Source organism: Dicentrarchus labrax, unplaced genomic scaffold, assembly GCF_905237075.1.
Source record: "Dicentrarchus labrax unplaced genomic scaffold, dlabrax2021, whole genome shotgun sequence".
NCBI classification, from domain to species: Eukaryota; Metazoa; Chordata; class Actinopteri; family Moronidae; genus Dicentrarchus; species Dicentrarchus labrax.
In genome coordinates, this window is record NW_026136719.1 from 8294141 (window position 1) to 8317875 (window position 23735).

A 23735-nucleotide genomic window follows, 5' to 3' on the forward strand; every position below is an offset into this window, starting at 1 on the left:
TCTGTCTTGCCACCTTTTATTTCACGAAGCTTAAAAGTTAATATTTTCCTTACATTTCTGAATTTCATGATCCTAACAATAGTAAATTATAAAAACAGACAGGTACAAAAACATGTAAGCATGAGTATTCATCCCATGCAAGGCACAACTACTTCACTATAGGGCTCCTTTTCATGTAAACATTGAAAAAACAAAAAGGTATAGAGATATCTCTTTAAGAGAAATCCTCCACCTAAAGATTCACTTTTGGGTCCAGAATGAGGCTTAATGACAGTCCTGGAAGCCGGCCCATAATCAATCCAGTAATCATGCTTACCTTTATACCACTGCAATTAACCTCAAGTGTCTAATCAAGTAATATTGGAGCACACAGAAAAAGACCTTTTTCAGTCGTCCTCATCAGCTGTTTGCAGAGCCCGTCTTTTCCTCCCGCCTCTTTCACCTTTTCTCTCCCGTTAATTAAGTCCAAATGTTTGAATCAGCTGCCTTGACCAGACGCCAAGCCATTCTTCCCTTTCTGCTTTCACGGCAAAAGAAAATGATCACATTCATTTTTTCTTTCTGAATCCAGCGAATAGTGCATTGTGTATGTAGATAATCAACAGAGGAGCCGGCTGCTGTGAATGCATAAGTTGATGCTGTTTTCCTCCCCCACACTATTCTGACACAATCAAATATTAACAAAAATCCTGTTGAAGGAAATGCTGTCATCTTGTTATGTGGGGGTAGAAGTAGAAGCATGTGTACAGTTTGCTCCACATTCAAAGTTTGTGGTTTCACACATTTTACTGTAACATACACCTATGGCACACAACATTAGAGCAGCCGTTTGCAGTGCAACCAAACAAACTCATGTTGTTTTAATAAAGATGACAGTCAATAATTGGCTTTTTTCCATCATGCCATGAGCAACCACAATCTTATTTCATGCTGCGCACAGTGCAAGTAGTTTTCCACACAACAGTGGGACACAGTAAAGTTGTTACCTTGCTGTTGGAGGTGTGCAGCTTGTTGCCTGTTAACTCCTCATCGAACATCTCACTGTAGCTGTTCCTTCTCGTCCCATTACTCTCTGTAATATTTTAACTTTATTTTAGTGAGGGAAAATGGCAGTTGTCTTGTGCATTTATAATGAACAAGCACAAATACATTGCACTTTCTGTGACAACTTCACAACAAAAGCCACCCGTGTTTCAACACTTGAACACTTTTAAAGGTCCAGTGTGTAACATTTATGAGGATCTATTGGTAGAAATGGAATATAATATTCACACTTAGGTTTTCATTTGTGTATAAACACCTGAAAATAAGAATTGTTGCGTTTCTGTTACCTTAGAAGGAGCCGTTTTTATCCACAAATGCTGGGGATCTTCCACCATCATGTTTCTACAGTAGCCCACACAAATGAAGCCTCTGGCTCTAGATGTTATTCATGTTCTTTGTGGCCACATAGTTTCTCTTACACTCTTGTAGCGCCAGATGCCACAAAATCTTACACACTGGTCCTTTAATGTGAGGGAGCAGCAGTAGGAAATGTTGGGTTCGCATTAGCAGTAACTTAATACAGCTGATATCGCTGTACTGTAGGACCGTGAACAGTAAACAGTGAGGTTGATATCAATGAGGATTACATGCATGCATTGTTTCCTGTCTGTGTGAAGGCAGTTTGAATCCTGTGCAGCAATGGTAGACTACTACTAGACTACTAACAATGAAAACTCCTATATAGAAAGTTAAATCTAAATCTACATGTATTTCTCATTGGAGGAAATTACATTTTAAATTCTGAAACCAGGGGTTTTCTTATAAATTTGAGACTACCTTAGCAACAGCATGAACAGAGTTGCTGAGTATTGTTTATTATTGCAAAACTGATTGGATTTGTACTATTGGATTATAGCAGTCTGGCTAAATGTTAATGCAGGTATTGTCTCAGCCTGAGTCCCTTGAAGGAGAGGTAGCAATTATAGAGTGTACAGTAGAGAAAGATGTAGAAGTAGTAAAAGAAGTAGGAGTGGTTGTTAAGAAAATAAACCTGAACATTTAAATGAAAGAGGCTTTTTGAAATGAGAGCAGAAGGAGATTTACAATGGAACAGTTCAAAGAGACTGAGGAGTTTGAGGAGCTGTATCTCCCTCAATTTCATGAAAGGAGCATGATGCCTTAAGTGCAAATACAATATGTGCTCTGTGCATGAAAAGTCAGAAAAATACTTTTTTTTTAAACCATGAAAGGATTATGAGAAGAAGGCACGGCTAGAAACAGACAGAGGTTTGACATTGAAAGAGCGTGCTGGAAAAACTGCAGGATAATTGACTGTCCTCTACTCACACAATGCAGGACCTGTTCCCAGCTGACACAATACAGTATCCTTATCTGAATTTCAGCTTGTCACTTAATTCACACAACAGTCTGAAAAAATAAAAAACTGCAAAACCCCTTTAATTTAAAGTCTGAAAACCTCTCTATGTGGAATTAAGATAATTTTCCTAGGCTTAAAGGTAACATGAAACAGCTAGACATCAGTTTATAACTAGTGGTGGGTAAATGGTGAGGTTACTGCATAGGGCTGCATAGTTAAATCAAAATGTTATCAAAATTGCCACCAAATCGCAGGAGCTGCAATTTTCTGATAAAGGTAAAATGTGTAATAATTGTAATGAAATTATAAATTATAATTAAGTATTGTTGTACTGCAGTGATACCCTGGCCTACAAATCTTGTTTTCCAGATGTAAGAGAACATATTTGTTTGATAGAGACCCCAACAAATGTCACGTCATCATGATTACAACCAACTGAACACCCTTGACTTAACCAAGCAAGCACGTAGCAGAAACTAGGTTGGCCGCGAAACTCGTAAAAAATGTTTGGCTTGTCCGTTCTGGGCTACTGTAGAAACATGGTGATTCAACATAGCTGCAAGAATTTTTATATTATAGACTAACGAAAACATATCTTTGAATATTATATTATTGACAACCTAATAATTAGATCATCACATTCAACTTGTCTAATACATGCAAACAAATTAGATCAGATAAAAATGCTATGTTACACCAAAATATCTATATTTTTTATTACATTTATCCAAATTTAGCTTTTTGCGAAATACTAGATGTTAGGCCTCAATCTGGGAAGGAAAAAGGTTGAACTGCTCACAGATCACGACCACACTGAGGCTATAATGTATGTGGAGGGGTCACAAATTTCCTTTATTTAAAAGGGCCAAAAAGGTTAAAAATCGGTGCTATAATCAATTACAGATGAATAAATCCTCCTCCCCTGGGTTACTAATGTGACCGGTGCTAATTTTACCTTGAAAATGCAGCTGTAACTCAATATGCAACAACTAAACAATTCACTGTGTGCATGTAACAATACCACAGATTTAATATCACAGTACTGTGGCCTGCTGTGGGTTATTGCTTCATTATTCATCCTCGCAAATTGCCAAGTGCGGTGTTGAGGTGAGCTGAGTCAACCCAAACAGGTGAACAGGGCCAATGTGTGAGTCACTGCGCTCATGTTCATGTTCTGCAGTTTTACACATTTGTAAAAACTAAAATATGTCACGTTACAGCTTTGCACATACTCTCAGGCATGAAGGTAGTATTTGCACATATGTTTTCAAACTGGGAGGATTAGGAAACAGGAAATATCAACTTTTCTGCAACAACCCACTGCTATGGATGGATAGATCTGTCTGATGCATGACCACAGTTTCCCATTTAGAAAAAAAATAAATTGCAAGCACAAAAGTAGCCAGTTGGACAGGAGACACTAAGAAGTTTGCCATCTGGGAAAGAGCCGACACTTGTGGGAAAGACTTGTTAGAGGGCTTTGATTTTTGCTACAGAGAGATGGGGGTTGCCATGTTTCCTCTCGAGATGTTTCAAAAAGTCAAAGCATGCACCTAAATTGTATTTCCATGTTGCAAATGTTTACATTTTACATTGGCAGCAAATGAAGGAACAAAGAGAGAAACTTACTATTTAAGTTAAGACTTCAGAGTGACATAGCTCATTAAGATTTTCTTGTGAAGGAAAGTAGATAAAGATGTCTGAGGAAGGCACGATTTAGGGCAGACAGGAGGCGCTGTGGGAGATGTGACAGACAAATTAATTCAGCAGTTTGACAAGACTCTGTATTGTTGTCCATCCAAGGGAAGGCTCAACGAACAGAGCACACTGACAGAGCCAAAACGTGGCTACAATGCCACAGTAAACACATGAAAGTTGGTTGGCATCCATTTCCAACCCCTCCCCCCACTGGCTTATTGTGTAGGAGTCAAGCCTTTGCAGTCAGGTTACACCGGTATTAATGCAGCTTCAGAGGCTGACATTACTGTGGATCATACAGTTTGTTGTTTTGATTCATGTGTGGGCCATTTCAACCCAACACAATTACCTGTTGATTTTGAACATAGCGCACACTATAATTGTGGACAAAATGTAGTTTCTTAACCACTTACTGAGCCATTTCAGCAGTTTACAGCTGTAAAAAACAGCTGTTGAATCAGGGGTTGTTTTTACTAATGGTTGGTAATTATCTGGAAGTCAGTGAAATGTGTAGTGCAGTGTAATACTCAGAGTTGAGTGTCCATATTGCCTCAGGCCACTGCCCCCTTGCCCTTTTTGGCTAAAGTGTCCTTCTCTTTTTTTGTGTGTTTATTCAACCCAGTCTCACCCAATGGTTTATTTGTTTAATTGAGCTGCTGCGTGCTTCTCAAAATGTTTGCGCATGACTCTGCAAGAGCAGATGATGAGTGGGCAGTAATGTGATGTCTGGTCTCATAAAGCCACACCTCAGCTAATGCCAAGACGACTGGGAGGTTGGTTACAATAGGGCAACACGGGCAAAACCATCAAATCCTGTTTAGGCAAAACTGAGCACTGGTGTTCAATTCATTACAAAGTAATTATCATTTACTTTTTGTGACACTCAACTATATGTATTCACAAAGATAGAAATATGCATGCATGCTCTGCTTCAGATATATAAAGCTGTGCATACACATATTTTTTTCTCAATCACTGTGAAAGTGATCAGACTGGCAAACCTGATTTTCACTCCCACAGTTCGCCATACATGGATATATACACTACTTTAATCACTCCTCCAGCAGTACAACAAGCACATTTGGCAGTGGTTGCAGGTAGGATGATGGTTGGGGAATGTGTCTGTGTTGCTACTTTAGCAATTCATGAAGGTAGGCGGCTAGCTGCTCAGTGTGCATGGGAGGGGGCACCTGGTTGTCTATCCTAGCCAGGCCAACAGAGGGGGGACAAAAAATATGAGTATCCCAACAAATCAATTGGGAGGAAAACTATTTCTGCAGTGTGCAAATGGTGGTCATGGAAAGGTCAAAAAGTGGTGAATTTAAAGACAAATCTTTAGTTGTAGAGCTGCTTGGTTGCCTTTGTGACAAACAATAAGATGACTCCACTGAACTCAAGAGGAACATCACACCAAAATCACCTTAAAAAGTGCTCTATATGTAGACAAAATATCAACTCCTGGAAGTGTTCAAAGCTGTTTTGCATTTCATCTTAATGTTGCAGTGATACATTTTTTCACACTACACTACATACACTAAGTAATAAGATATACAACAGATTTATCTCTCCCCTGCAGTGGGTTTCAGGCTGTTGGCCATGCTTGATAAATCAAACTGATCAGACAGTCTGTTACAGGCTGTTCAGCAGCAGTTTTCAAACTAATTGCTTGTTACTGGTGTATTGGTCCAAACCTCTGACAAAATACAATTAAATTCGGTTCAAAGTTTGGATTAATTTTAATTCAGCAAGGTTTAATTTAGCAAGCTTGGCAGTAAGTGTTGTTCTGTCTGATCAGAGCAATAAACTAATTTAGAGCTGATCACATTCTGACCTGGAATTAGGAATGAAGAATTGACTATTGAACCTGGAAGAAGTCATTAATTAAAAAAAAAAAAAAGAACATCTGAAGAAGACACATAGAAACCCTTAAAGACTTGCAGCAGTAGTTGCCAATGTGAGGAGAGCATATTTCTGCTACACAAAACTCAGATTTTCTGTTTCTTTGCTTTCTTGAATATCTGTTTTAAAACGTTATATAAATTATGTCTTACATCTTTCTTAGGTCAATGTAATGATAAATTACATAAAATACCCTATAGCAGGAAATTACATAAACAATCACATGTGGAAATAAATGTTTTCACCTGTGAAAAATATAACCTGGGATATTACATGTGACGTCTCACATTTCACATATACAAAAATATCAAAAAAGCACATTTTTTTAGTAGGTTTAAAATGATCAGTGAAATTAGCTCATTCTTCTAGTTAAATTCTTCTTTTAAATTTCAAATTAACTTTTAAAATGAAAATACAGCAGATTTAGCTCGTTGTCACCTCACACATCACATAAAAAGTGAGCTTAAAAAGATGGTTAAAAACATTTCAACCACCCTTTTATTATTTTTTTCACATCAAGTTATTTTGAATCCACAGTTTTCATAGTTTTAAAGTTGTTGCACCTGTCTAACGCCCCGCCACGGCTGCAGCCTTATAACCAAATATCCAAAACCCAACTCCAATGGTTCAGTTGTGCAAAATGAGTCTTAGTTTGTTATTTAGTTTGTAAGTTAGGGAATGTTTTGCCAGCAGTTTCCATTATCAAGGGAAACAAAATGTTAATTTTTCTGCTTGGCAGCACGACTGGCAGGCATCTACATCTGCTGTTGGTAAGTGATTGTAGGCGTTTCATTAAGTCACTGTTGAAGTGCACATGTGAGAAATGCCTGCGGGGGCACGAGATAGAGGGGGCTGGTTTGGAGGTGGTACGACGTGACTGACGGAGATGAGCAGATAATGACAGTTTTCATTTTGGGTAAACGGCTCGGTGCTTTTGTTCACACAGATTATGAAATTGTGCTTAATGTACCAAGACCACAGTTAAAATCTATACATGAAATAAATAAAGTGAGATAGAAAAAGTACCCCATGTAGTAGTGATCCCCAACCAGTGGTACTTGTACCCTGGGGGGTACTTCTGTAGTTAAGTGGAAAGATAATAGATTAGCCACATTTTGAGTAACAACTGAACACCATGTGTACAAGCAAGCAGAAAGGTGTAAACATCTAAAAGTAATGGATGAGTGGCTGAAACGTCCAGCTTCTGCAGTACAACGGTAAAACTCGACCAAACCGACCTCAACATTACCAGTTCTAATGTATTTTATAACAGTGTTAAATAAGACCCAGTTCAAATTCTTCAAACAGTTTATCTAACAAGACAGTGTGTTTGTCGAACAAAAATGGTCGTGAACTATCTAGCATGAGTCTACAGCTTTGTTAGTGGCTCTGTGCGTCTAGCTAAATGCAAATGTCAGTAGTAAGTATTTTCAAATTAAAATTTTGACCTGATGATGGCACTATGTGAAACATGTATGCATCATAAAGGGATTATAATATGGGACCATTAATGTCTGTAGAAAATAGTTGTTGACACAGACCCCAGAACGCATCTGAACAAGGGTGGTGGGGGGCATAATTTCAAGGCATGCAGAGCAGGTGAGGGGAATGCATTGAAACAGACATAGGTCTATAATACTGATGTATGAGTATGGAGTAACATCATACGACATACAGAACAACACACAGTGCAATATTAATTGGGATGGACCCATGCAGTTACTCATATACACTTCGCTATCAACAACAAGAAGAAATCTGTAACCAGCATTGTATTTTGGTTAAATTAGCATTTCCTTGTTCTCCTTTTAAGCCTATTAATCACAGCAGCCAAGATGTGTTTCAGAGACTGCAAACAGTCCTGACTTTGACATTTTGGACTCTAAACCATTCGTTCTGTCAGTAAGTTGTGGGGCTAAAAGATTAGATAAGAGCTGCTGTCTCTTTTTATCAATGTCACAGAAACATCTAAACTTATAGATTATTTGGCTGCTGGCATTGAAGTAATTGGCGCTAACCCAGTTTTCATCTGCTTCTGCTGTCTCGTATCATACTACATATACTGTACATTGGTTATGTAACTCAAAGACAGAACTGTATATTTGGACAATGGATAACTGCTCATTCAGGGAATAAACAATAACTGGGAATTGTGTTTTGTAATATTCAGCATACCTCTCATTTTGTTAATTGTGACCCCTACATGTGTCGTTTAAAGTGGACCGGCGCATCGTGGCATTAATGATGTTTCCTGACCGCTGCATCCATTTGTGTCCTGCCTTTAATTCAGTGTGACAGTCTGTCATGGTGTAATGTGACTCGCTGTGTTGCACATGTGCTTTCCAAACTGCACCTCTCACCCTCATACACAAACATAAACAAACAGACAACACCTGAAGCTTGGCTTGTCATGCAGCAGCTAACACATCTAATGAGTACGGTGTGAGCCGACAAGAAAACAGCGATGGGAGCGCTCGAGTTCGGGTTCCATAGAGCGCATTCATGGACAAGTCTGCCTAAATGAACAGCATCAGATGAGCAGATGTGCAAGTTTTTTCCCACAGAAAAGTGCTGACAGCGAGCTCGGTGGCAGGGTTGAAATGAGCACAGTGTGTGTTATGTCCCCGGCGTACATTGTGCTGCACGTACCACCGATCCTGGCCTGAATATTTATAGTCCGTCGTGTGTTCATCTGTGTATGTTTGTATTCGTGTGTGTGACTGGGAAAGCCAGTGTGGATCTGAGAGCCCTGCAGGGGTGTGAGGCAAGAAGCAGCAAGAGGCAGAAAATCCCCGCTGCCTTTGGATTAGTGTCAGCAAGCAGGAAGCCAGGCACCGTGCTACATGTGCATGTGCACTCTCCTAAAGTCAGTCCCTGCAGGATTATTTTATTTTGCTGTCCAGGTTAGGAACATAACCCTCCCCTAATTTAGTAGCAAATACACTTATATTACCTGATGTTGATGGGAGTCATTTGATCAGATTGGTAATTGCTGTGTGATTACAGTGATTTGTAAAAATTGCAGCACAGTCCTTGCCTTATGTGGTAGACATACAACATGTATTTGTCAAGGCAATTTTGTAGCGATTTGTTAATAAAAACTACATCCTGTGATTTTAAAACTTCCTGAGGGGCCTGTAAACATTTGTGTCTCGCTGGTACCCACCAAAGAGAAGCACATACTGCTTTTGTGGGTCATGATTGTTCATCATCTGACCCTCTCATTCTCCGACAAGCCACACAAACACTGCCATGGTAACAAATAACGTCTGAAATACTTAGCAAAGGACAGTCAAAGTCATGTCTGTTATAATACCATCTCTGTTTCTTGGGCAGCATTGAGACTTCCTTTGTAAATTGAAACAGGTGACTTGCCTGTGAAACTCCCTCTGCTGCTTTGATGATGATAGTTTAGAGTGCTTGTGACACGCAGATCAGAAGAAGATTTAGATGAGAGTATTAACAAAAACACTTCAGTGTCGGAGAGGATATTCTCAAGGGAGGGAGAGCTTAAGTGCTGTCATAATCATACAGTTTTAGTTTAAATAAAATTAATGGGTGAAGGGTGAGCTGACAGTTTTCTACCTGTAGCAGACCCAGAGGTTTTTTTTTGGTGTTGCTTTGTGCCAAGCTGAATAACTGAATAACAAATGACACCGCACTAAAATCACAGCCTTATAGTCAGGGGCCATTGACACAGACCATGCCTCATTGCACCAGTACGTCTTGAGGGAAATTCATTTTTCCTCCTTTATTTTATTATTTTATTTTACTATTTTCATAGTATAAACCGCCATTTCTGAAGTGTATGATGTTGGGGTGTGTGTGTATGTCCAGATCTCAGCATATACATTTCTGAATTAAAATGTTATATATATATAATTTCTTCTCTAGTACAACTGCATTCTGTTAAGACGGAAAATTTGTTTACTGGCCAACAACACATTAAACATCACACACACTGCTCAGAGATTATGTTAGATGAACATGGCAGACAGATTTGTCCGTTAACTGCCTCATAGAAAAGATTTACCACCTCAGAGGTTGCAGGAGGCTGCAGGGTTGATGTGCAGGCAACGATAACGAGTAATGAGAAGCTGTTATGTCTCATTTCCCAACTTGATTCAGCAGTAATAGTATTTACAGCCAATGTCCTCACCTATTTGCCCTCTTGAGGAGTTTGTTCCAGTCTGAGGTACAGACATTATTGCTCTGTCCATGTGGAAAACTTTTTTTCCTCGCATGTCTCTGCAGGGGCCAGATGGATATAAAACTCTGTGTAGGTTTATGACTAAAACTAAAGCTGTGCATAGGCATTTATCTGTTCTCAATCTCAGCCATGTGAAAGGTGAAGATGACGATAAATACTGTAGACATGCACCTGTTTGTACATCAATTGTTCTGTCTTTAACGGTAGGACAACCAAAAGTAGAACAATTTCATCTATTGTCTGTGTTGCATCACTAATGCCCTCCAAGAACGCCTGAGCTGTCCTTATTCAAAGACATTATGCACAGCTATGGCTATTTATAGCAGCTATATTGCTATTCATTTATCACACATGTACCATCGTCGGCGGTGATCTTAACTGTCATCATCAAATGTCAGAAAGGTGATGAAGAGTCAAAAAGGTAGCTTCAGTCCAAAGACACTGAGTTTGCTCTTACAGAGATCTCAAGATCTCTGCAGTCACACTTGTGCTCTTTATTCTCAATGGTTGGATGTTCCTGTAAAGGAGCAATGTGTAATCTGGTAATCTTGTGTGAGAACATTGTCAAGGCCTCAGCTCAGCCTACACCGCTCAGAAAACTAATAACTGCTCTAGTTTAAAAGGTCCAGTGTGTAACATTTAGGAGGATCTATTGGCCAAAATTAAATATAATGTTCACAAGTTTTCATTAGTGCATAACCACCTGAATATAGGAACTGTTTCCTTAGAACAGTTTTCATCTACAGATACTGCAGGTCACCTTCCATGGAGTCTGCTATGTTGAACCTCCACGTCTCTACAGTAGCCCAGAACAGACACACCAAACCCTGGCTGTTTTTTGTGAGTTTCTCCTCCACACTTCCTGTTAGCCAAGTTGAGGTGTCCTTTTGTTTTGTGTTGCCCTAACCCAGGGGTCAGCAACCCTGTTGCTATTTCTCATGAATGAACTGCTGTGTAGGAAGAGGATTTTAATCCAACTAATCTCTGATTGGTCAACTGCTTCTCTGACAGATGAAAGCAGCTGTTAAGGGCTTATATGATGTGGGAAGTGATTCAGAGTTCTTGGCTGCATGGAGGGAGACAATAGTGTTTGTTCCAAAACTGTAAAGCGAATTTCAGAAATCAGGTTGAACTGTTGAGTCATTTGGATTTATTAACTCTATCAACCCCCTGCAGATATGCTAATATCATTTCCTGCTTTGGGGTTGTAATCTTCCCCCACGTAATATTGTACCTGCAGGTTCTGTCTCTTCCAGTCTCAACTGGCCGCTTTCTGCAAATGATTTTAAATCCAATGCCCCTGGGCTTTTGAATTGTGAATAGTGATAGCTTTTGGGTAGCAGGTGGTTTTGTAGATCTGAACAGGTTTAACCTGATGCTCTTGGCTTAGCCCTGAGGAGGCAGTGCCATAAAGTGAAAGACTGTAGGATGAATGTGGCACTGAAAACAGTCCTGCTTCCTGCTGTGCCACAGAAGTGAAAGTATCCAGGTGTGCACACAGCTGGCAGGCCAGGTACATAACGTACAGATTCCATGGCTTCTACGGTTACTGTCTTAGGAACCCAATAAATGAAGTATTGTATCTAGCCTCACCAGTGCTCTCCATCAGTTCCTAGTATTTCAGCACTGACTGATAGAGTAAGCTAATGTGCACAGGTGTCGTTTCAGACAAACTCCTTGTACAGACTTTGTGGTGGAAGCTGGATCAACCATTCAGCTTGTTTGACAAGCACACCACATTGTTGAGATTTGTGAGATGTTAGCGTCTGCTCCACTGTGACCCACATGTACCCATAACTCTCTGTTCTCCTACTGTAGATGCTTCTGCAGTTAGCCATATGGCCGTATCAGGTGTCATCTTTCTGTATATACTTTTGGTCAGACTTAGAGAGAAGTGTTTAAAGTGATTAATGTAAAAGTGTCTATTTGGAAAGTTGTAGGAGGCTCCCACAGCTTGGTCCTGCCTACAGTGACTATGTTAACATGCCAGTCTTTGGACATGCATACACTGCATTCGGAATTTGCGTCTCAGTTGTGATTTTTACTGCAGTTTGTGACACACAGCCTCTTGCCTGTTTATGGTCAGCTCTGTGATTTGGAAACAAACCAACCAATCATTGTCATTAGCCATGTAAACAGCTTAGTAGGACAATTGTCTTTTTGCAATAATGGCCAAGGGCGGAATATTTTGTGCACGTAAATGTTGTCAGTGTCTTGAGTGAGTCCTCGTTTTCCTGAATCTTTGCAACAGAGGTAGCAAGTGCAAAGTTAGCATGACTCCTAAAGTCACAACAACCACATTTATGAAAAATGTAATGAGACCAGAATTGTCCTTTAAGGTATGGTCAGGGTTTGGCAACTGAAACACTTTTTTAAATAAAATTCTGAATATTTTACAGGTCTGTGACAGTGCGCAACTCCAAACTCTTGCATGAGAGTCAAACACAATTCAGTACCCTATTTCCACACCCTTACCTTTTGCCTCGTTACATAAAGGGCACAGTACTTAATAACTCGATGACCATTTTAATATATCTTCTTTGTTTCTTTGCTACACAGGAAAATTAATTCTGCAGTTATACACTATGAAATACTATAAAATTTGGCATTCTGACAACTTTGGCAACCAAAATGTGCAAATCTGGCAGCCACTTCTAAAACTCCTGGAGTCAGGCCTTGCTCCTTTTCATTTTTTTTTATCTTAATCATCTTCAGTAAACTCATTGCAACAAAGCTCCTCACACAACAAATGACTCATTCTAATATCACAGCCTTCCATTAGAAAGAAATGAAGCTTAATTTGTTGCCAGGTATCAGCTCATACAAAAGTTTTTTTATGTCTTTATGAAATTTTCTGCACAGTAATAATGGCTTTGATTCTCAGATCGCAGTATGGGTCACCTGTCGTCATGTTGCAGCAGCAACAAACATACCAACTAACATTTCATTCAGTGTGTATTTTGGTGTTGTAGTATGCAGTCCCGGTATGGCCCTGTTTCCCTCCAGCTGTAGGTTGCCTACTTTAAACTCGACACACACAGGAGCTGCTTTTATTTCAACACAAACACCTGAGAAAAAGGACTTGAGTGCAGAACACTGTGCTCCACTGTAAACAACTTACTTCATTTTCCTTTCTCGGAGTGACACCGACATTTTAGCCTCAGAGTTAAATAAGTGTGAGGTAGCAGACACTGAATAATATTAAGGATATCCTCTGATCTCACATGAATTCTCCTTGTTGCCACACATCAGTAATTTCTCTCTGTATATTCACTGTTTATTCTGACTGGAATATTGAATTTCATATTTGTCCTCTTATCATTACAGGTACAGGGTATTCGAGGGTAAATACAAGGACACAGTACCTGTGTATTTAGTAAAGTAGATCCACAAACAAACAAAACCTGAAACATAAACAACCACAGGTTTAGCTCCAAAATCTTAATAAGGGAATTAGATAAAAACACTCAGTATGTTTGTTGTAATTGCCTTGTGCCTGCTGCAGCTATGATTGCATACAGAATGTCTGCTACTCCAGGGAGACTATGTGGAAATCCTGAAATTATTGAGGTGGAGAATTATACAACAGCTGCTCTGTTAAAAGAGGACGCTTGTCTCTAATAGTCTGCATCTTAATAAGCACAAATAGCTATGACACAGAACAGTTATTCTGTGAAATGTTTCACCCTACAGGGGGTAGCCAGAATAACTTAAACACTTCATGAAGAAGGAATTTAAATTTGAGCTAAATCAACATTACAAACACAGATACAGAACAGGATGATATTAGGCTGAATGCCACTTAGCAGCGGTTGTTGTGATCAGTTGATAATCGGTTTGAAATGAACACCAGGTCTCCTGAGTCGAACGCCAGTGTTTTGTTGACCCATCTATCCACCCCGGCCTCCTCCCTACACAGACTTAGTCGCACTATAACAACGTCACCTGACTTCCTCCTTCACTCCAGTCATATTTACTGCAGCTGCTAGAGAACTTTGTGACTTGAACATAAACAAATGTCGTTTTTGGGGCACTTGCTGAAATGACTGATGCGGTCTATCCTATGCTCCACCTGCCTGTAAAAGTAATTTAAAGTCTTTTATCCCTTCTCCTGCCATCCATCTTCTCTGTTCTTCATGGGTTATTTTCTATGCTTTTGTGTGGCTTCATTACTTTTTGTTTTGTGAGGATATTTAGATATTATCTGTATGTATTTATTTCCAATTCCACATATAGTTTTTAGGGTTATAGCATTTGATTGTTTTTACTTTGTGATTATCAGTGGGTTTTTTTGTATTATGTGTGTATTTGTTGACATGATGAGTACAATTGTCCTTGCAGGGATGAATAAAGTTCACTGAATTAAACTGAATTTTAGTATTACCATTAACCACAGCTGCCCGCCAGTAGACTAGACATTAAAAACTCATGCTGTACTCTTGTTCAAACCAACACAGTCTTATTTAAATTCTACTGATGATCCTAAAGTTTCCAAAGACACCAAATATGTGTATGACATTTTTTCTTCTTCTTTTTTGCATTACATAAAATGTATTTATAAATTACACACTCATCAAAGATTTTAAATGCTCCCAAACAAACAACAGTGTTTTAAGTACTACAATAAGACTTTTTCACCATCTAGAATATTTACATTTGATTGAACGGTGCAAGAATAAAAAACATGGTGCCTTTGGATTGAATATTTTACTCAGTGACAACATTGTATATATGCAAAACAGAACTTCAACTTTAATTAATATGAAACTGTCAAAGTGAAATAAGATGATTTTAACAACCTTTGAGCTACTTAAGGGGAAATAAAAAGGAAAACCTGTGTGTGAAGTGGTACATATTGATAGACTATTATTTTTTTCTGCAACTCTGTGACCCACTATTGAGGTAGTATTCTACAGTTAATGTGCTTAACAAACCTCAGACATAACCCCTCCCCAAGTGCTTCAAAAGGAATTGCTGCTTAAGGGCTTTGATTATTATCTTTAGTGGGATGCATGTTGCCCAACCTCTGGGTGGGAAAGGAAAATATGTGCAGTATCAGTTTGGCGTTCAGGGTGCCATTTTCTCAAGAATGATGATAGATTCGCATCCGTTTCCTGTTTCTCTCTCTGTTGCAGCGCTGCCAGTTACAAGGAGAGGGAGTATCCCCCACATCTCTGGAAAATTGCAGAGAGCAAGCAAAACATTGTGACTGGTCATCTTGAGCACGAGCGGAGACTGAAAAGCAACAATTGAACGGGACTCGGCATTTGGACGAGTGGATGAGAGCTACTGTGTGACATCAGTAAACAAACCCTCGAGGGTTGAGACTGAAGTTGGAAAATGAGTAAGTCGTGGCCCAAAATGATTGCCTTAATTACTACACATATACTGATATATGAAGTGATGAAACTAAGAGACTTATAAAAGTTTAAAGATGTTTTCTTTACATGTGAAAAAAGTGTCTTGTAAGGAACAGATGTGAATATTTTAATATGATAGAGATAATGTTTGGTTGTAATGTCGACATAATGTTTTAGTTGGGTCGGCTTCGTAGGTGTCATTGGTTACTAAATGGTGAGTTTGCTCTCTGCTTATGTGCAGTCAGCACAGTACGACTTAATCTATTTTTATCTTGTTTCATATTGTCAACCAAACAAGGCTGGCCTGAGTTGCTCACTCAAATGCTGGCAACAAACTCTTAATTCACATCGTGTCATAACACATGAAAATCCTCATTCAGAAAGTGTATAGAGGGTTGGGAGAGAAATATGAGACATATATTGACTGGCTCAATGCAACACACTGAAATACATCAGAAGAATATCCTCTTACATTAAGATCCACTTACACTAAAGCAAAGATGTCAGGCACATAAACACCATCATAAATATCTGCCACACTTACTTTCTATCACAGAAAAACAGCGGATGAAACTCGCCGGGCTTTCACCGCCCGAGAATCATCGACGCAAAGATGAAATACCTTAGGTTTTTTTCTCAGATGCAAATTTAGAGCTGACCAGCTGCTTTGTTGATATGTTTTCACTTTGAATTTAACTGTATGCAAAAGTAACATGGACGTGTGTTATATATTTTTTTAAACCTAGCCTTGATAATTACATAACCAAAGTGAAACCCTGAATTTATTGTATGTTGTGGACTTCTGGAAAATGTTGTGACATAGATGCACACTGAATAGGAAAAAAAATGTAAATAGCAGACATTTATACTTGTGTGTCCTAAGATGTGTTGCAGATAGAGTAAATTGAGACTTTTTACTTTCTTTGACTGTTATGACCATCGATCATAATCATCTGTGTTTGGTTTGTTCTCGCTGATACAATCATGTTACTCATATTGTTGCGAATGCTGCTCCAACATTCTTCATTGTCATGTTTTTGGCAGTTTCTTTCTTTCTGTCTTTCTTTTCTTTTTTTTTTTTTACATACTGCCCATGAAAATTCCACCTACTCATTGATTTGGCATACTAAAACATGAGGCTGCTGATGTTGTTTGTGCAGTTTTGTCAGAGAAGCGTTGGAGTTTGTTACCTCTCTTAGACCTGCAATGTTGCCCTTGAATTTAATGATTAGAAATGTCCACTGACATGGCAGTTTTATTTTAGTTTTTGGAAGTAGTAGTAAGTTGTATCACATATTTTACTGAAGACAGTATTTTACTTTCCCATATTTTCCTTTGACAAACATCTTTTGCATACTGTGTCAACTATAATGGCACTTAAAAAGCTTGAATTAAGAGCTCTTGATCCTAGTGTCTTTTTCCTATACTCCTAAAGAAAATCCAAAGTTCACATTCTCTTCACTTTTTCCGAAAAATTCGTATCTGTAATTACCTCAATAATAGCATCCCTCAGAAAAGCTGTTTACTGAATGTTCCAGATATTTCCTTAGCGTCAGAAAAACTCGTAACCACAAAATAGCCACAACAGTTTTAAAACAGATGTCAATAGTTTACTTGGGAAATCCTTATGGGAAGGTTGTTTTTATTGGGAGGGAGTCCACACCAAAAGTTTTACCAGAAAATCTCCAACACAGTTTAGGGACTGTGAAATCGAAAGTTGTTGCTTCTTTCAAAAATAAGTAAAAGAAAAGAAAGATAACTGAAACTGAAAATTAAACTGACAGTGGACTGTCATATCAGGTTGCCTGTTAACTCAGATCAGATTATTTAATTATCTATTTGAGAATGAATAAGCTAACTACAAGAGAGGACAATTACATGAGGATTTAGGTAACAGTAGTTTTACAGTTTTACAAATAGTTTTGGGGAATACACCTCTTTCCAAGAGTTGGATGAGAAGATCTATGAAACTCTAATGTGGATACAGTAAATATGAGGCTACAGCCAGCAACCAGTTAGCTTACCCCTTATTTATTTATGCATATCATATGAATATTCAAGCTCATCATATTAATAGTTCTACATCAGGACCTCCAGCCATTTGGATCAAGTAGTGGCCCATCTGTTGGTTGCCTGGCAACCTCACAGTGATGACAAGACTTCAAGAAGTTACCAAATAATGATTCAGCACATAACCCATGGTAAAACATACACTTCAGTGTATGTATGAACTATAACAGACAACATATAGTGTGTTACTTACTCCAACAAAACCAGTTTTGTTACCTTTGGACAGAGCCAGGCGAGCTAAACTTCCTCCTTTTCTAGTCTTTACGCTAAGATAAGCAAAGCCAACCAGCTGCCTGCTGAAGCTACATATTTACTGTACAATCTTCTTAGCCAAGTGTATATTCCAAAATGTCCTTTCAGAGGTAAATTATAGCACACTAATCTTGTCAGATTATGGGCCTCAATCACAAGCTGCTCCGAACCTGAGCGGATCAGCCGGCAGTGGCCTTAGTTCTGGCCTGGAGTTTCATCAAGAGGGGCCGGCCTGATGATTTGAGGCTGAATTCTGATGCAGAACTATCATATCAACAGCCGTTAATGAGAGACAAATTAATCTAGCTAGTGATATGTTGAGCTGCAGCTCTGTATTATCACAAAGCAGCACAGAAGACGCTAAGCCAAAGAGTAATATGCCCACAGGTTGCTAGAGAGAAAAAGAACAGGACAAGCATGAGAATTGATCTTCGAGGCCACCACGTCCAATCAAGCAGAACAAATAGCACCAAAGGAGACAAAGAAATCTGTTTAACTGGACGGTCATTTCCTCAATCTATGAAGTAAAACTATTCATTTGGTTAGAGGCTGCAATTATGTCAAGTTGCACTGATACAGTGCCCTCACTTAAATCAGGACATCAGTAGTAACCCAGAGAATGGCAGTGTACTATAATGTACGAAGCAAGAAAATAATAAAGGTCAATTTTGAAGCAGATTGAATATTACAGATAGAAAAACTATTTATCCTCATGTGTGAGTTGAATGAGACTCAAAATAAAAAGGTTATAAACCTCAGTTATCCACATGGATATTTATCAAGAGGTTCATATCATGAGTGAAAAAATATCCTAAAGACTAAAAAACAAAATCAACATTTTCTTCGACTTACTAGATATTCCTGTGGATGTTAAAATTACCTGTAGTACTTATTTTGTGATAAGTGTTGTAAGCTGTTAGGGAGGTTAACAGATGGGGCGTTAGATAACACACAGAACAAGGTGAGATGAGGTTTTTTTTTAAAATTATGATTAAAGTCACAGTCGCAGCTACTGGCCAGAGGAGCAAGAAAAGGAGGCGATTCATTTTCAGTTCTAATGTTAAAAACAAACAGCCTGTCAAATTGAATAGAACTGAGCTCATTAGAAAGAAAATTCTTGTTGTGGATTGATTTCGCATCTCGGTGTGAGAAACTGCTTTTCTGTTGAAGCTCACGTATTTCTGAGGCCTAAACATCTCTGAGACTCCTCCAATCCTCTGTGCTTTCCACTGAGCAACTCGGTAAGATTAACTTTAAGTCGAATGCCTCTGCGAATCAATAACAAAGGATTTCTTCTAAAAAACAACCAATTGACCACAGATCTAAAGCCATGCAAAACAACAGCCCTGTGTTAAGATTTAGTGATGTACTAAATTTAAACAGCTTTCAGTGTTGCCAGATTAGGCTGACACAAAACAGCCCAATCGGATCACCGGGCCTTCCAATTCGTCATAAATATAGTCTAATTTTCAATTTTCATATATAAAACAGGTGCTGGGAAGGAGCCTCAGGATTTTCCTCCATCCTCCTGTTTTATTTGTACAATTAGGCAAACCCCAAGCCACCCTAAACAAGGTTATAACAATGAAAATCTCAACCAAATCTGTTGCATAGCAGTTTAACATTCAAATATTTGCTTGTGCAAATAGATATAAGATTTACAGATCATTTACCACAGCTATAACTAAATAATAACTAGGAAAAAAGTTTCACCCGAGGTGTACTAAACTTAAATCTCATGTTTTTACTGAGGAGTATTATTGAAATTGACGGGGTCAGTTCTCAGAAGAGATTAGCAGCTGATCCACATTTTTGCTATAAAAAGTAGCCCAAATCATCACAAGCTGCCCAAAAGCATTTCTTATCCACCTCATCAAATAAATAAAAAAGGCCAATCTGGCAACACTGACTGCCCATAGTGATCAGGATGGATGGGATCCAGAAACTATTTGGACATCTAAGTTTATTGTTCATGTCCTGAATTTGGTTTAAAAAGAGAGCTCTCCAAAAGCTGAGGGACATATTTAAAAAAGACAAACTGACTAAGCCCAATATCTTCACATTGCACCCAGGCAGCACTGTAGACGTCTCCATAAGGCTCAGTTTGATATAACATATCATGGACACATACACAAATAAAAGTAACGCATTAGTCTGAGGATAGAAACAGTGTTTGCTGTAACATCCACAGCGTTAGATAACACTAGGAACCCGTTTTATGTCTTAATCTCCTTATAAACAAGGTGGCTTATGAGGAGCAATGCAAAACTGTTGAACAGTGACGCAGTTTCTGTTCGTTTAGTACTTGTGCTGAATAGTATGTGACAGACCAGATTTCGGGTTGTTTTGCACCATCTGCTTCCTGCAGAACAGTATTAGTGCTCTTTGCTGCAAATACAATGATTACAGTGTTTGCCTGGTCACATCTGTATTTAGGAAATTGTCTCAGATAGGAGACAAATAAAATGCTTTGGAGAATTTATACGTATTTGTTGAAAGGCCTTGGTATAGACAGCTAATGTCAGGATATTGCTCAAATTACTGGGTTAACAACAAGGATACCACACGGCATTTGATCTGAGAAATACTCAGTGGTCACTCCATAAAGCTGTCATTTTGGTGATAATTACAAGATGATACATTTTATCGGAGATTATAACATTGATTTAATGATAACAGCCTTCATTAGCTTAAATATACCCAAATGTAACTTTCTTATTTTGGAACACTGTTCGCTTTCTGGCTCATAGTGTACCAGAGCAGTGAGGAGACAGACTATGTTATAGGAATTATATGCTGAAGAAGAGGGGGATTAGCATTTCCACCAATGTATCACAGTGTCATAGTGTGAAAAAAGTTACACACACACACACACACACACACACACACACACACACACACACACACACACACACGGAGTCCGAGAGTCACAGCAGCCAGTGAGTTCACTGCTGCCAGAGTTTCCTTGAGCAACTTGACTGCTGCTGTCCTGTCTGCGTGTCTCAAACGGATATGTGAACACACTCCTACAGTAATTACACCAGCCCTCATTCATGAAGCTACTGGACATTCAGATATGAGCTTTACAGTCAGTACAATTAAAGAGATATGTCTTTGATTGTGGATCACAAACACAGCTGCAACACCCAGTCGATTATTCGATTAGAGAGTCAACAGAAAATGAATTGGCAAAGACTTTGATAATCGTTTTAGTGATTTTTTTAGGCATTAATGCCAAACGTTCTCTGGTTCCAGCTTCTCAAATGTGAGGATTTGATGGTTTTAACAGTCCCTCCAGGATTTCACAGGCTTTTTTTGGAACTGAAATGCCTGATATCATGGCCGCTTTTCTAAAAAATGCATGTTGCAAAGTTTATAGGCATTTTTCTTTGCAATAAAATAGTGGGAGAAAATGACAATCACACAAATAGTTGTGATTATGATCTCTTTTTTTTGTCTATAATTCATTATAAATAAAAAGCATCTTGTTCCAGTGAGGATAAAATCCCACTGTTTGGACACAACTAGAAACAAGGAAGCGAGTTTGGTGACATATATAATGATTTTGTGGTGATTGGACAAAATTGCAAGGTCGCACAGAATTCACATGGGTTGGTTGAATTTGCTTTAATTGTTGCAATTGCAACTTCCAGGAGGGACTGTTTTAATCTGCCATATATGACAGTCAATTGATTATCTTTGAGTTTTTCTGTCAAACAATCTGAATATATAAAAGGTATCTTTCAAAATTTTTGTGACATTTTATTGAACAATAAATCAATTAATTAAATCAGTTATTAAAATAATCCTTAGTTGCAGCCCTAATGGAAAACAACACGAATGTTAGGTCTTATGGTCTGTGATATAGCAATGTATTGCTTCATATCACTTTTGGTAACAAATAGTTCAATGCTCTGGGAGCTGAACACACTTCAACATAAGAAAAATCTTCACCACGTTGTTAAAGCATTTAAAAAAAAAGTAAAACATGGTTAAATTGAAACACGCAAATAAAGAAAATACAACAAAATTCAGATTTTCTTTGGTTGTGTTTTCTATATTTGCAGTGCATTCTGTTATGTTGGACATGTGTTGTCCTTTGACCGTGTTTTGCCCCTTTGAATGTGTTTTCTTTAATTGCAGTGTGTTGAGCTCTCAGGGCCACCGTAATTCTTGATAGATTTAACAGCCTGCTGACAGTCTTAAAGAAGATTTTGAAAGCACAGAACATTAATGGATGATTAGACGCTGTGTACTACACTATTACTATGGTGACACTTGGTAACCGCAGCAGATCTTTTGTCAGATTACATTCAACAGACTACATGTGGTGGCATGGCACATTTATTTTCAACAAGCCTCCAAATGTATGGGCCAAGAATCATTTAGCATGTATACGTTTGACATACAATGTGTAAATTGCCATTTTTTGTCTCTGATTCATCAATCTACAATATAATTTAATATTTAGATGACAAAGTCTCAAGTGTCTTTGTATTTCTCAACTTTACTCCACGAGAGCTTGATGAAGGCGGGCCACTGTGTGTTAAATAAAATAATGAGCTACACAAACATACAAATATAAAATATATATTTACATGAGAGTTTGACAGGACAAGGATGGGATTTAAACCCATAATAATCAGGTGTCTATGCAAGTTGGTGCAGTTTGGTCAGCCAAGGCCACGGTCACACTGAAGCGATGGTTATAATCCAGTATATCTACATTAGTCATTATGATTCTCACTATCATCTCACCTACAGAGAGGTAAACTATCTACATGCAGCCAGCAGAGATGTTGCTGCTCTGGCATAATTGTGTTTTGGGAAGACGGTGGTGGTGCATTTGTTTTAATGTTACTGCTTCACGTTATGCGAATGCTTAATATTCAAACTGTTTATCTGCCACTGCCTTGTCACTCATAACAAAAGAGGGAAATTATCATCAATCAGCAAAGGAAAACTGACAGTAACTATTAACGAACATGTAAAATATTTCTACAGTTCAGGTGTTGAGAAATATCCATGTGAGTTTTGGCCAGCCTTGCTTTTATTCTGCATGATGCTTTGTTTTGAGAAAAATGCATCCTAATCCAAGGTATGTTTGTATTCTTTTTCCTGAGGGTGCTCCTCTCCTTCTCTTTCACTCTCTCTATCTCTCTGTATCTTTGGAGCTTGTCACTTCTGACCTTAATTCTCCCTTTTTGTTTTCTTCTTTGTTTTATTTTTTGGTAAACCTTCCGACTTCTGGATTTTCTACATTCATAACATTTTGTAGACAGCAATATGAGATGTGATTGAAAATGGAATATGTGCAATGTTGATTAAAGAAAAATATAATATATTAAATAAAAATTCAGAAAACAGAAGTGTTTTAAGGTGTGCTTTTTTTGTTTGTCAGAGGTGAACTGCTGATGACTAGGACATAGATTTTACTGCAGCAGCATCTCACTTTAAACCCACACACTACCTCGGGTTCAAAAGTAGTTTAGCCGACTTTGAGCTGAGAGCATCAGAGCAGCAAACAGAAATGACCGATAGCTTTGTAGTTAGGTCATTTTGAGACTTGTAAAAGTTTATAGCCTACCATGCTGTTATCCCCCGTAGCTGAGTCAGTGATTTGACTGACAATAAGGTGCTTCTCGATTGATGATTCAAGTCATCTACGTTTAGTGGGAAGCCATACTGTTTTCACCTGTCAATCTAGATGTATTTAGTTTGACTGTGCGACCGCAGTAAGGGTGGTGTTGCTACAGGGTTCAAGACATGAATTAAGCAACAAATGAGTCTGTCCACAGGAGTTTTCTACCCTCTCTAATAAAAGATACAACATTGTTTAACCTCCAGACCAGGGTGGTGTCAGTAGCCTTGCTTATTAGTAACC

At 38.5% G+C, this 23735-nt stretch overlaps 1 protein-coding gene across 1 annotated transcript in view; it reads left to right on the plus strand.

Annotated features, from left to right (window-relative positions):
• Nucleotides 1-23220, plus strand: part of kcna4 (potassium voltage-gated channel, shaker-related subfamily, member 4) — a 49225-nt gene extending 26005 nt beyond the window's left edge. The window contains exon 2 of the mRNA XM_051378914.1: nucleotides 15305-23220. The gene's annotated coding sequence lies outside the window, so the exon portion shown is untranslated. The remainder of the gene's footprint in view (nucleotides 1-15304) is intronic.
• The last annotated feature ends 515 nt before the right edge of the window (nucleotides 23221-23735 follow it).